Consider the following 13,929-nt stretch of genomic DNA (forward strand, 5'->3'; position numbering starts at 1 on the left):
TAACTTTAGTATAAATGTTACTATTTATACATTATTGAGAAGTCCACAGTTGTTCAGAATCTTCATGCCATTTTTGTACAAAGTCCATAGTCTGTATTTTGATGTAATGTAACTCCAGATACAGCAGCCACGGTGGTTACAGCTATTAGTTCCATAACGATGGCGATGATCAGTCCAACCAGTCTCTTGGTTCACTTCAAGGACTTAATAAGATGTTGTAACAGCATCATGGAAGGGGAATCCTGCCACATCCGATGCATCTATACTGGGATCCAGACTCCTGTTCAGGTTCTTAAAATGCATCGACTTTGACTATTTTATTAAAAAGAATAGAAGAGGGCCCTGGTCGGTTGGCTCAGCGGTAGAGCGTCGGCCTAGTGTGCCGGGGACCCGGGTTCGATTCCCGGCCAGGGCACACAGGAGAAGCGTCCATTTGCTTCTCCACCCCTCCGCCGCGCTTTCCTCTCTGTCTCTCTCTTCCCCTCCCGCAGCCAAGGCTCCATTGGAGCAAAGATGGCCCGGGCGCTGGGGATGGCTCTGTGGCCTCTGCCTCAGGCGCTAGAGTGGCTCTGGTCGCAACATGGCGACGCCCAGGATGGGCAGAGCATCGCCCCCTGGAGGGCAGAGCCTCGCCCCTGGTGGGCGTACCGGGTGGATCCCGGTCGGGCGCATGCGGGAGTCTGTCTGACTGTCTCTCCCTGTTTCCAGCTTCAGAAAAATGAAAAAAAAAAAAAAAAGAATAGAAGAGTTAATACATGTATAAAAAGCACACTTATTGCAAGTTATTGAATAATTGTCAGCTGTCTATTTGGTTTCACCTATAACAAATATATAAAGCAATCTAACACAAGCAGATATAAAATGTGTTTCATTTTTCTTAAAGATTAACATAATATGATTAGAAGGATAATTTCTCCAGATTTTTTTCTTTCTACACTGACATATGTTTAAGTGCCATGGCTACTTTCTACAAATGATATTGTATAGGACCAAATTTTATATGAGGAGCTTGAGGTGACATCCCCCCTCTATGCTATATGATAGTATGATTACTTTGATCACCAGCTGTAATTAAACTATTGTTCTTATGCCACCTTAAATCAGCACCCTGCCCTTTACTCAGGTGGAGCTATGAGGGCTTTAATCTATAATGTTTTATGTACAGATGTATTATTACTTTTAAATCTATATCCTTGTAACAAACTTTTTTTTCATCTCCTTTACTGTTATCTTTGACAATAGAGAGCCAAGCTTGAGCTTCTATGTTTAAACAATGTGGCTCATGTTTTATACATATAGGTAATTCTTCAACTCCTGTTGTATAATTTTCTAATTTTACGCCTTCTTTCGAAGGTGCTAAGGGGCCTCTATCATTCAAAAGTCCTAGAAGCCAATTAGAGTCATTAACAAAAATAGGAAAGGCACTATTTTCCTAATGAATAGCTCTACTTAATGGAGGATTAGGGACATATGCCTAATAACTAAAACTTTCAGTTCTACTTACTGGAATTGTTACCAAAGCAATCATTGCTAAAAACAGGTTAGTAGCATTTTTTTTCTAGTAGCTTGTAGCATATTTTTACCATTAAAGATCAGCTTTTTAAGTTGAACCTAACTTGGTATTTTAGCTTTTTCAATACCAAGCAGCAGCATCTTTAAGATTCTTCTTTTGAAATTCATTTCTTTCATCTCAGCAATGGGCAGATATGGAAAGAATCTATTGTTCTTATTCATGTTGTTAGTTTAATTCTGTGAGCAGGACTCCAAAGGACTTCATGGATTCTGCAATGACACAAGCAAACCCTCTTCCCCAGTGTTGCACTACACTAGGCACCTATTGATTCAACTCACTTTTATAATGTATAGGTTGATTAATCTTAGAACTGTTACTTTTTGTCTCATGTCTGCAGCAGTCAAATTATCTTCTCCTGTATTTAAGAAATTTAAAGTAAATAAAACTTTGTGTAACATAATTCTAGGGGATAATCTCCTTTCTTCTCCCCCCTTTTGTTTAAGTAACATATTTTTCAGAGTGCAATTACTGCGTTCAATAATTGCTTGTTCTTGTGGGTTAGATGGAATTCTAGTAGTATGTTTAATATTATAAAATGCTAAGAATTGTTGAAAATTAGTAGATGTATAGACAGGACTATTGTCAGTTTTAATTGCTTTAGGAATGCCTATAACATTAAAAGCTTCAATAAGATGTTGAATGACACAATTAGCCTTTTCTCTAGGCAAAGGTGTGGCCTATCGAAAGGAAGAATAAATATTAATAAAACCATACATAAGATAGTTTTTTTAAAAGAAGAAATATGAGCAATATCTATTTGCTACAGGTTATTACTGTGTTGCCCTCTAGGATTCATTCCTCTTGGTAATGGAGGAGCATTTATAATACTACACTGAGGACAGTTTCTAACAATATTCCGAGCTTCTCACCAGGTTATTTTAAATTTTTGCATTAAATCTTTTTTATTTGTATAAGTCTTTGTATAAAACTTAGTAGCTATTTTTATTGATCTAATGAGTAATTGATTAACTTCATTATCTGTAGTAGACATAGGTCCTGGTAAAGCTGTATGAGAACAAATGTGAGTTATATAGATAGGCAAATTTCATTCCTACAATAAAAGTTGTAACTCTTGAAACAATTTGTGCAATCTAGAACTATTATTTGAAATAAAAACAGTTTCTATAAGTTTAATTGTATGTTCTACATATTGTGAATCAGTAACAATGTTAATAGGACAGGATGTTTGAATTTTGTCTTTAACTACAATCAAACTACACTGATTTAAGGTTTCAGAAGCATTTTTAAGGATGACTGAAAGTTCAGCATTATTTTTATAAGCTATTAATATGTCATTTATATAATGGATTATTAAAGATTGAGGATATTTCTGACGAATTCTTTCTAAAGGTTGATTTACATAATGTTGATACAGTGTCTATTCAACATTGCTTATGGAAGTAATATAAACTTAGTAAGAATAGTTAGTTATGCTTATTGTTATAGACACAACAGCTAGCATTGCTAGAAACAGAGTCAATGATGTTTTTTGAAGTCTTAATTAAAACATTTTTTGCCTCCTGGGTAAGTTTATTTAATTGTCAAATCTCCCTATTTTCTATTTCCAACTTATGCCGAGGCTTCAATCTTCTGGAAGGTATCTACTAGTCCTATATCTGTGGAGATAAGAGCAAATCCTCACCCCTACATTTTGCCTACATTGCTGTTGTAAATTAGCAAACTGTCCATCTAAAAAGTTCATCTTGTGTAATATTAATAAGAGGGTTATTATTAGCATTTTGATTAGCTTGAATACAAGCTTGATTTTCCTAAGTTATAAATTGTAACTCTTTCGCTTTTGAAAGAATAGTCCAAGTAACATTTCTAAATTTTTTGAAGTAAAACATTCAGAGTCTATGAAGGAGGATAGCAGTTCCTGCGTATAAAGACAGTTTTATACTGGGAGCAAGCCGTTTTTACCTCTTTAAGGGCTTTAACAGAAATTTGGTCATAGTGAGTATAAAAAACTCCTTGTCAGAAAGTTTAGACTGTAATTTAAAAAGTTGCTATTTTAATTATTTATAAGATAAATGTTTTTCTTTATCAGAGGCCAAATGACCCTTGTTATTTCCTATTGTAAAAGAAATCTTAGAGCTTTGTTAGGGACTTCTCCTAAGCCATGCAGCTTAGTGACTACTGCCTAAGTGGGCTAAAAAGAAAACTAATGTTGCTTAGTAATAAGAGATGCATCAGCTTCTATTGAATATATCTAAAAGTCTTTTGTATTGTTAAGTCTATTATAGGGCATCAGAGGAACTAAATTCCCGCTTTCCTCAGTGCCTCCTTTTTCAGGATGTGGCCTTACAAACAGCCAACTGTCTGAAGCAGCTTGAGATAAATTCTTAAAATGACTTAATTTTGTTTAATTCCTTAGTTTTACAAATTTGAGCATCTTTTACACACAAACAAGACAATTTTCAACACAGAAACACAAGTATAACATATAACTTTAATCCTAATACTTGAATTTTTATTTGATTTCAAACTTTGAATATACCTTACAATGTATTAACTAAATTAATAAGTCTTAATGATCCATATTCTATTCAATTTAAATTTAAATGAGCACTCCTTATAATTTATAATTTTAAAGCAAAAAATATATGGATGAAACTTTTTTCAATATAAAAGCCGGCATTTTTAATCTTTGTATGTGAACACAATTCAGGCCTTAAAAATCACATTTTAGACAACATTAAACAAAAACTAAACAGAAATTAGAATCAGACAAATCAGGCCAGTCAAACCAAACAGAAACCCAGGATTTCAGAGCACAGTCAGACTAGAAAGATGCCTGCCTGGTTTTAATCAGGGCATTTTCTGACAGAGGGACTGACGATGGATGAGACTAAACAAAATTTCCCCAAGAAAATTCTCTTGGCAGCTGCTGGGATATTTTCTATAGTCAGATCCAACACATGTCCCCTGCCTCAGTTTCCAGGCAAAGAATAAGAAAGAAACAAAATGATAGTTCAGAGGATTGTAGCTAAAACACTGAAAAAAATTAGTATTTATTTATTTTATTATTACAAAGACTAGAGAATTTTAAGGACTTCATGATTCTTCTATATGTCCTAATTCTAATTGAATTTGTACCAACTGATGTAAAGCTTTAAGCTTTTCTTCCTTGTCTCCATATCCAGTGATTTGCATTCAGGCTTTAAGACAAGCAATCTAATCTGAGCTATAACAGCATTAGTATAACCAGTTTGTTGTCTCACAGCTGCATAAGCGCCAACGCTGATGAGCATTTCAAAAGTAGCTCCCAGGGGGATTATTTCTGGCGTTCATGTGAGATATTTGAAGAGCCTCCTCTCTCCACCAAGATTTGAATTGTAAATATTGTCCTGGTTCCAAAACGTACTAGCAAGTAAATCCCAATCCAAAGGAATGATTAAATGATTATTACAATAGGAAGAGATCAGACCTTGGACATATGAGGACTGAGGTCCATACGTAGCAACAGATTGTTTGACTCGCTTTAAGAAAGTAAATTCAAATTGGTCAAATTGGATATTATGCCCTCCCCCAGGATCTGGAGCATAAAGAGGAAGAGGCTGTCGAGTAATTGGAAAAATAGATGCAGAAAAATTACTAGAATTAGATTCTAAATCATCATGACGCACAAGCATCTGTTGCATTTCAGAGATTTCAGGGAATTGAAAAATCCTTCCCCTGCCAGTACCAATTAATTTTTGACCTTGAATTGGAGGAGCCGTAGGCTCATGTATATCTTGCTTTTGAACAGGATAAGCAGTATACTTACTGATTTCCATTCTCCTGTTGTTCCAAGTGTAAATTGTAGTTTACTTAATAAATGTTTTAGACAGGCAACATCATGCATAGGGGCGTCCTCATTTTTTTTTTTTCTTCTGAAGCTGGAAATGGGGAGAGACAGTCAGACAGACTCCCGCGTGCGCCCGACCAGGATCCACCGGCACGCCCACCAGGGGTGATGCTCTGCCCCTCTGGGGCGTTGCTCTGCCATGACCAGAGCCACTCTAGCGCCTGGGGCAGAGGCCAAGGAGCCATCCCCAGCGCCCGGGCCATCTTTGCGCCAATGGAGCCTCGGCTGCGGGAGGGGAAGAGAGAGACAGAGAGGAAGGAGGGGGGGGGTGGAGAAGCAAATGGGCGCTTCTCCTATGTGCCCTGGCTGGGAATCAAACCCGGGTCCCCCGCACGCCAGGCCGACGCTTTACCGCTGAGCCAACCGGCCAGGACTTCCTCATTTTTTAACAAAGAGGGATGAAAGCCTTTGGATGGCTGAATTTCATTAACATTATCAGTAACTTCAGAAGTAGAGACAGTATTGTCCAAGTCATTATTCTGTTCATTTTGTGCTGAATGAAATTCTTCAGGCTTATTAAAAATAAGCTCACTCAAGTCTTTAACAGAATCTCCATTTGATTGCAAAGGTCCAAGGGCTGTAGCAATAAGATTATAAGCAGCCCACATTTCAGCATCAAGTGGATTTCTGTGCTGATGAACACAGCGTAAAGATTTTCCTACTTGTTGCCAAACATTCAAATTCAATTGATTACAATGTTCAGGAGTATACCAATAACAGTGTTTCTGAATAGCATTTAAAATTTTTTTTATTCATTTTTAGAGAGGAGAGAGAGAGACAGAGAGAGAGAGAGAGAGAGAGAGAAGAGAGAGACAGAGAGAGAGAAGGGGGAGGAGCTGGAAGCATCAACTCCCATATGTGCCTTGACCAGGCAAGCCCAGGGTTTCGAACCGGTGACGCTTTATCCACTGCGCGACCACAGGTCAGGCCCCTGAATAGCATTTAAAAGACGTAACAAAACCTTGTCTTTTATCTGAATCCCAGACCCTTTTAAAAGGGATTGTAAAACTTGTGCATAATTGTCACGTAAAGAATGGGAATTTCTCATGACTTTGCTAATTACCCGAAAGTATCGAGGACACAGCGCGTCCAACTTACCCTTTCGGGGTTCCATCTGTTCCCAATCTCTTCTTAAGGTCCTATGTTAGGCGCCAAATGTTATTATGAGTCGGGGGCACAGAGAGAGAGATCAGCAGTTGAAATTATCAAGGACTAGCAAAGGACCACCGCTCACTCAGGCAAATGGCCCTGAGTTTGCGCTGTGTCCTATTTTTATTCACAAGACTTCAAAAAGCTTGTTTACTGAGAAATTGGCATAACACCAAGTGTAACTTTTACTTTAAAGATACATGGAGTGCACCTGCAAGATAGCTTAGTAACAACATAATATCAGAAGGTATTAATTGCTATTGCTTCTATGGATCCTATAACATTCCTCTCCTTATCTGAAGGGATAACCTTGGAAGGTACAGAAATCTTAGGAGAATGTTTTACTGAGAAAAGCCCAGCAACTGCCTTCAGTCACATAGACCTGTTTCAGTGACCCGCTTTCAAGTCACAAAACAATTCTCTTAGCAAAACATTCTTTTCTTGTTGGCTGTGTTGCCATCCAAGGCCATGCAATGGGTTATTCCACTACAGTCTTTAGTTAGTTCCTATAATTTGTGGGCTTGTTTACAAATTTCCCTTAATATAGTTCTTAAAAAATTTCTTAACATAACCTGGTCTTCCCGTGGCTATGTCAATCCAACATCTATATATGGCATCTGCTCAGGGTGTGGGACCCAATAGACATTTGCTCTGACAGCAAAGAGTGTGGGTAAATTGAAGGTGCCCTCCGAGGGCCACCTTACACCAAAGGTTGACCATTCTAGTTCACAAAGAGTCCGCAATATGGCGGAATCAACAGGAGTCCCATAGTCTTGTGCCCTGCGAGAGAAATCAGAAAAGTTATCAAGCAAGCACTGAAGAGGCATTAGGGCAGCAGATTGCCCCTGACCCATGACCCTTGACTCTTGAAGGAATCCTGTGAGGAAGCAACGGGCGAAGCAGACAAACAAACCAAATATGCACACGAAACAAACAAAACTTCTAAACCAAAACCAAAAGGGAGAAGGCAGCGTCCTGCGTTCCCCGACCGACCGGGTGGGGAGAAATCAGGTGGCGTCCCACCTGCTCCACTACACCCTTTTGTAACCAGAGCTCTGTTTCCAAATATTCAAAGAGGAAGCTTCCTTATCAGACAGTCTCGAGACTCCGAATGTTTCGAATCAGCCAAATTCAGTTTCCAAACGGCAACTGCCAGAGGCTGGCCAGCTACCGTCTGCTGCAGCCCACTCCATTAGGAGGGGTCTTACATGGCCTATCTCGCTGGGGCCTCCATGTGTTACATCCCAGGACACAGACCACAGCAGACCCAAAGTGAATTTTATACGTTTCATTGCAAACCTGTGTAGGGACTGCAGGCAACCCACGCAAGGGAACACTGCAGCCCCGAGCTTCTAAAATGGCTCCTCTTTGTAGGGTGGCTATCTAGGCTGAGCAAGCAAGCAGCGTTTACAAGGGCAGGAGAGGTGCGATTAGCTGACCTTGTTCTTGGCTAAGTCTCTAGGGTAGGGCTTCCTGGATGTTGGGTACATAGAGTTCTGTGGAAAATATGGCTACATTTCTAACGGTTGTTTATCTTTTTTCCTCCAGCCATGTACTGGATGTACTCAGTTTTCCTGGCTGGTGGCCTGCACCGCTTGCCCTAAGATGTCACACAGAGGAGGGTTTTTTGTTTTTGTTTTTGTAATTCAGTGAGAGGAGGGGAGGCAGAGACAGACTCCCGCATGTGCCCCCACTGGGATCCTCCCGGGAAGCCCACTAGGGGCGATGCTCTGCCCATCTCCTGCATTGCTTAGTTGCTCAGCAACTGAGCCCTTCTTAGTGTCTGAGGAAGAAGCCATGGAGCCATCCTCAGTGCCCTGGGCCAACATGCTCTAATCGAGCCATGGCTGTGGGAGGTGGAGAGAGACAGAGAGAAGCGAGAGGGGGAGGAATGGAGAAACCAATGGGCGCTTCTCCTCTGTGCCCTGACTAGGAATGGAAACCAGGTCATCCACACATCAGGCTGACACTCCACCACTGAGCCAACCGGCCAGGGCCAGCATTTTCTTCTTATTCAAGAAAAGTTGGGCTGACGGAGCCAGGTCAGGAGTGTGAGACGCTGTGACTCTGACCTGGGAGCCAGGTGGGCCCCTGGGCTGGGAGGAGCACCAGGAGGCAGCTTTTCTGGCTGCTAAGCAGCCTCAGCCAGTGTCCGGGTTCTGGGCAGGTGACCAGAGCCAGCTGTGTGCAGCCGGTGTTCACGTAACACCTGCGGGGTGTGGTTGAGGCTTATGGCAACATCACAGCAGGGAGAGGACACCACTCAGGTTCTGGTCCCAGCTGTGGGCGGGGCTGAGGGCCGATACAGTCCCGTTGAACCACAAGTGAGCGCAGGGGACCAGGCCTGTCAGCAGCAGAAGCGGTAGCAGGACCGGCCCCAGGCCACGCCGTCACCTCCAGCCCCATGGCTGCCGTGGTGCACTGGGTCACTCCCCGGCCCTGGAGTGTGGGGGCACAGACATCCCGCCTGACCTCCTGGTGGGCACATCTCCACAGAGAGACCACCTCTCCTCTAGCCCGTTAAGCAAAGGTCTGCAACTGTCCCAGGGCCAGTGACATATCAATGCGCTGGACAACCAGAGCCCACGCCGGGAACACCGCTGCCGTCCCTGGTCCACAGGGGAAGCCATGGGTTCCTGATGAAGCTGGTGCATTACCGGCTCCCACAGGGGGACCCGCCCTGGAGGCGCAGCGATGAGGATTAACCCGAGCAGCCCTGGGTGCAGGGAGGGACCACATGACCCCATCCATCACGGCCTCCCCTCCCCGGACAAGCAGCCCCTCCACACGGGCACCCTCCGCTCCTCCACGTGCACACCGGGACCTCCACCCACTCCGCCCACGGCAAGGGGTCCTGAGCACAGCTCTCTCCTCCTCTCCGTGTTCCGGGTCAGTTTTCCTCACGTTCCTGACCGGCCCGCCCACCCGGTACCCCTGTCCATGAGTCCCTGGGCCCTACTCAGGGGCCCCTGTCACACTCCCCTCCCGGGTCTGTTCAGGACTGACCCCGTCCTGGCTGACAGCCCTTCCCGAGCTGTGCAGCGTCAGCTCCTAGGCCCCCTGGTCCTGCTCTGCCTTCTCCTCCTGGGTCTGAATCACAGGAACTTACTCTGGAGTATTAAATCCCAGCATTTCTAAAAGCTTTCAGTAGGATAACTCTGTGTGGCTTAAAGAGAATTAGTTCAAAAATTCAGAAAAGTATACTCTCATGAAGGACATGAAGGATGACACCCACAGACAGGTGGACAGATCACACGTGCACAGTGGATTTTCACAGAGTGAGCGTTGGGACAAATAACACCCACGGAACATTCCCAGCACCCGGGAAGCCCTCTTCATTATTATTCAGTCATACGCTCCCCCCACCCCCCCTGAGTGACCACCATCTTGAGGTCTCACAGCACAGGGGAGTCCCGTCAGGTGTGATAGAATGGAACAGTACAGTGGTCGCCCCTGGGCACCTGGCTCTCACTCAGCGTTGTGTCCTGGGTCTCATCCCTGTGGCTGTGAGGTTGTAGTGTGTTCACTCTCATGGCTACAAAGAATTCTGTTATGTGAACAGAACACACACCATGTCTTTTGCAACCTATGAGCATTTGTTATACCCAGCTTTACAAATCGTGTTGCTATGAATAATTTCTTCACACTATTTGTCACACACACGTGTGCACGTCTACTGGGTATACAACTAGGAGTGGACATGCTGGGTCACAGGGTGAGCCGATGTCTGGGTGTAGTAACTTCTGCCAAAGCATTTCTCAAAGCACTTGAATCAACTGACTCTCACAAGCAGTAAATGAGAGACTGAATTAGTCCTAATTTTTGCCAACAATGGATTTTGTCTAAGGTTTTCATTGTAGCCATTCTGGGAGGGGTGCAGCGATAGCACATATGACTTAATTTGAATTTCCCCCCTGACCAAAAATTGTGAGCAATTTTTATAATTCTTTTGGCCATGTGAATATCCTCAGTTAGATGCTGGACTGGACTAATAGTGACTGAATGGGACTCTAGTAATGTGCCAGCCTGTAGAACAATAGTTTCATCTCTGTGTGGAAATAAAATGTATGATTGCTTTGGGAATCTGGGTTACCCCTTCCTCACCTGGTAGACCCTGTGGGCCATAATAGTTTTTCACTTTGAGTGTTGGCCTCAATCAAACCTAAGCAGTGGGTGGGTGTGTCAACATCTGATAACTGCTATGATACATTTTCTATCAATGAGTGTTTGCTCAAACACCTGTGATATGATGAAAAATATTTGGTCTTCACCCTGGTTCTTGGCACAGAGCTCATAAAACCCTCAGAATCTCCTGAGATGCTCATGAGATGGCCCGTGGCTGAGGGTCCTGGGTAGTTTCAGGACAGGGCTGGTCACTGGAAAGACAAGCTTGCTCAGAGGGCGGGACTTTAAGCCTCACTGCCCAAACCGCTGGGAGTTCAATCCCCAATGGCCAATGATTTAATCAATCCTGTCCATATAGGGAAACTTCCAAAAAAAACCCCAAAAAACACACAAACCTTTATCAATGCTGTCCAGAGAGCTTCTGAAGTGGTGACCACATCCATGTGATGGAGGGAAGGGGTGTGGGAAAATGGCCAGAGATTAGGATGCTGCCCTGAGACAGGTCCTTGGTGTGGACTTTGGAAAACCAAGTCCTGTGGGGGCAGAACTCGGCCCTAGCAAGCACTGATAACTGTTTATAGGAAGCAGCTGATTTTTATAGCCGTTTCCTGCATACCTGAAAGGTCATCTTTCCTCACTAGCCTAGAGGTATTTTACTCTCAAAATTCCCAGAAGGGGGAGTCTCTTTGCTGCTGAATAACTCAGTACATTAGTAGTCAAAGGAAATTTTAACAAAAGCATGATAAAAATAGATTTGCAGGAGTTCCAGGATATGACTCCTTTTCTTATATTACTTAGCATTAAACAATGTTGTTCCAGAATGATAATAAACTAAACATTACATGAAAAGACATTATCAACAACTCCCAATATTTAAACTAAGATTCCAATATTACAGGGCTATAAAACAGTTAATAAAAGAATTAACAGAAGGCCTTTAAAATAATATATACATTTTAACATGGAAAATACTTTTTACACAATAAGGGATTCTAGGTACAAACTCTCCAGCTGGCAAAGAGATATTAACTCTCTTTTGACTCACAGTAATTTACACTATTACCTCAGTCCTGAGGGGCGGGGTCTGCCTGAGGGGGAAGCAGACTCCAAGAACTGGAAGTGGAGTCTGCCGCTTTTACCTTTTTTATTTCTGCAGCTTGCAGCCCAGCTCCTTAGCAAGATAATGGGACTTCTCCTGAGCAGGACTTGAATCAATTTGCCACCTGTAAGCTGACTGCCGTGCTTTAAGCAGCTAAATACAATTTTTCACAAAATTACTTTCCCAATAGTGAGTTGCTTTAGCCTATATGAGCTTTCCAGTTTTTCCCTCAATTCCCTGAAAATTCTTTTTACAGTTTTCACTATTATGGCTAGTGCAGCAGGTCTCCCCTTTGAACTTCGTGCCTTCCACGTCACAGAGAGACTTGGAGGAGAACCTAACACCCCCTCGGCCCTGCGGGAGAGTCTTGGAACTTTTCCTTCATTTCTATACCAGTGGAGGGCAACAAGCCACTATCCCCAAACCTACGGAGGGCTTGCTTTAATTCTATTCCCTAGAATTCTATTACTCATGCTTCTATTACTCCTTCTGGAGCTGCAATTTAATGTAAGAAACTGCCAATTAACTAGCAAGGTCCACACCTACGGTTTGTTAATTTCTAAATCCTTTTTTCTTTCCTTTATGATTTTTTTTTTTTAAGCAAAGTTTTAATTTTTAATACTATTCCTACCCTGTATTTTCCAAATGGGCAAAATCTCTTTTGGTCAGTAGGTGGACATTTGAAACTAGTTTCCATTCTATATATTTTTAGTTACCTTACCCCTATTTTATTGCCTTTCCCCATCGCTCCGCACGCAGCAGGCTGAACCCTAGCCTAACCGTGAGCCTGGAGGCGGCGGCGGGGCGTGTCTTTTGGTGCTTGGTTTGCTGTTTACTGTTTGCCTTCCACTCAAGTGTGGCAACGGAGGAGACCAGAGAACCACGGGAAGGGGAGGGAGCATGCGTACATTTGCCTCTCCTGGGCCGCGGCCCCAGCCCCGCGCTCCACACACTGCAGTTCCCTGCTCGGTTTTTCTCTCACTCAAACTGCTTACTTGCCAGCACTTTTTGTATTGAACAAGCTTTTAGCCATTGGTCAATATATAAGAAACTGATCAGGACAGCCTGGACTCCCAGTTATGAGGTTCCAAACTGCTCTTACTAGCGGGAGATTAAAAGTCCCGGTTGCTGTTACCTATTACAAAACTGAAACTTGTTCCAGAAGAATCTAAGAATTAGTGCACTACCAAGAAAGATAAGACAGATAATTAAGTAGCACCCGGAATAAGAAGATGTTTGACTACAGAGGTATTAATTATTACACAAGGCAAGGGGGAGAAGACAACAGAAGAGAATAATTTCCTTCAGGGGAGAAACCTAACAGGGTGCCAGAAGCCAGAATTTGAGAACAAAGAAAACCACTTAAGATTGCTTTTTAGTCAGAAGCTTCCAATCTTGAAACAAAGACTCAAGCCAGGCCTTAAGAACAGACACATTTAGACAGTAAACAAAGACTTATATGCACAAACAATGCGCGCTCTATTTCAATTAAATAATACCGGATAATTTGATAAACAAAGACAAAGCCTCATAGATGAGGGAAGGGCTCCCCCTTGTGGCCTCTCAGGTGCACGCAGGCCAGGGCGCCAGAGATTTCTTAACCAAGGGTTTTAGTCAGAAACATTCAAAGACTGAGAGATCTCGACAAACACAGAGAAGTTTCTAGCAGTCCGAAGCGAGATTAGTCAATCCAGGCCAGATCAGCCTCTACTGGTGTCCTTCTAAAGTATGAGCAGATATCCCCGAGAGCCTCAAGCAGGACCCAATCCCACTAGTACCTCTCACAGAGAAATCGACATCTCTGAAGGCCTGAGACAGACTAATCCTGGACCAATCCAGTCCTACTTCCTCCCAGACCAGAAACAATTGTCCCCACTAAATGGCATTTTACCAAGAGCCTCATCTGGATACCTCTGGAGTCCTGGGCAGGATGAAGTCTCCACTAGTACCTCTCTTAGAGAAACAGAAATCTCCGAGAGCCTCAAGCAGGACCCAATCCCACCACTCGTCCTTCCAGAGTATAACCAGAAGTCCCTTCTCCAGCAAAACCCGGCAGGCCCAAAAAACTCTCCACGGACGTCTGGGTCTTGGAGAGCGTACTACCAACATGCCGACCACGTCTGATCTATTTTGCAG

General features: G+C 43.0%; 1 non-coding gene across 1 annotated transcript; it reads left to right on the forward strand.

The window, feature by feature from the left end:
• Positions 1–339: 339 nt before the first annotated feature.
• Positions 340–415, forward strand: TRNAT-AGU (transfer RNA threonine (anticodon AGU)). Its single transcript has one exon. It is a non-coding gene; the product is annotated as a tRNA-Thr (tRNA).
• The last annotated feature ends 13,514 nt before the right edge of the window (positions 416–13,929 follow it).

This window comes from Saccopteryx leptura, chromosome 1 (genome assembly GCF_036850995.1).
Source record: "Saccopteryx leptura isolate mSacLep1 chromosome 1, mSacLep1_pri_phased_curated, whole genome shotgun sequence".
NCBI classification, from domain to species: Eukaryota; Metazoa; Chordata; class Mammalia; order Chiroptera; family Emballonuridae; genus Saccopteryx; species Saccopteryx leptura.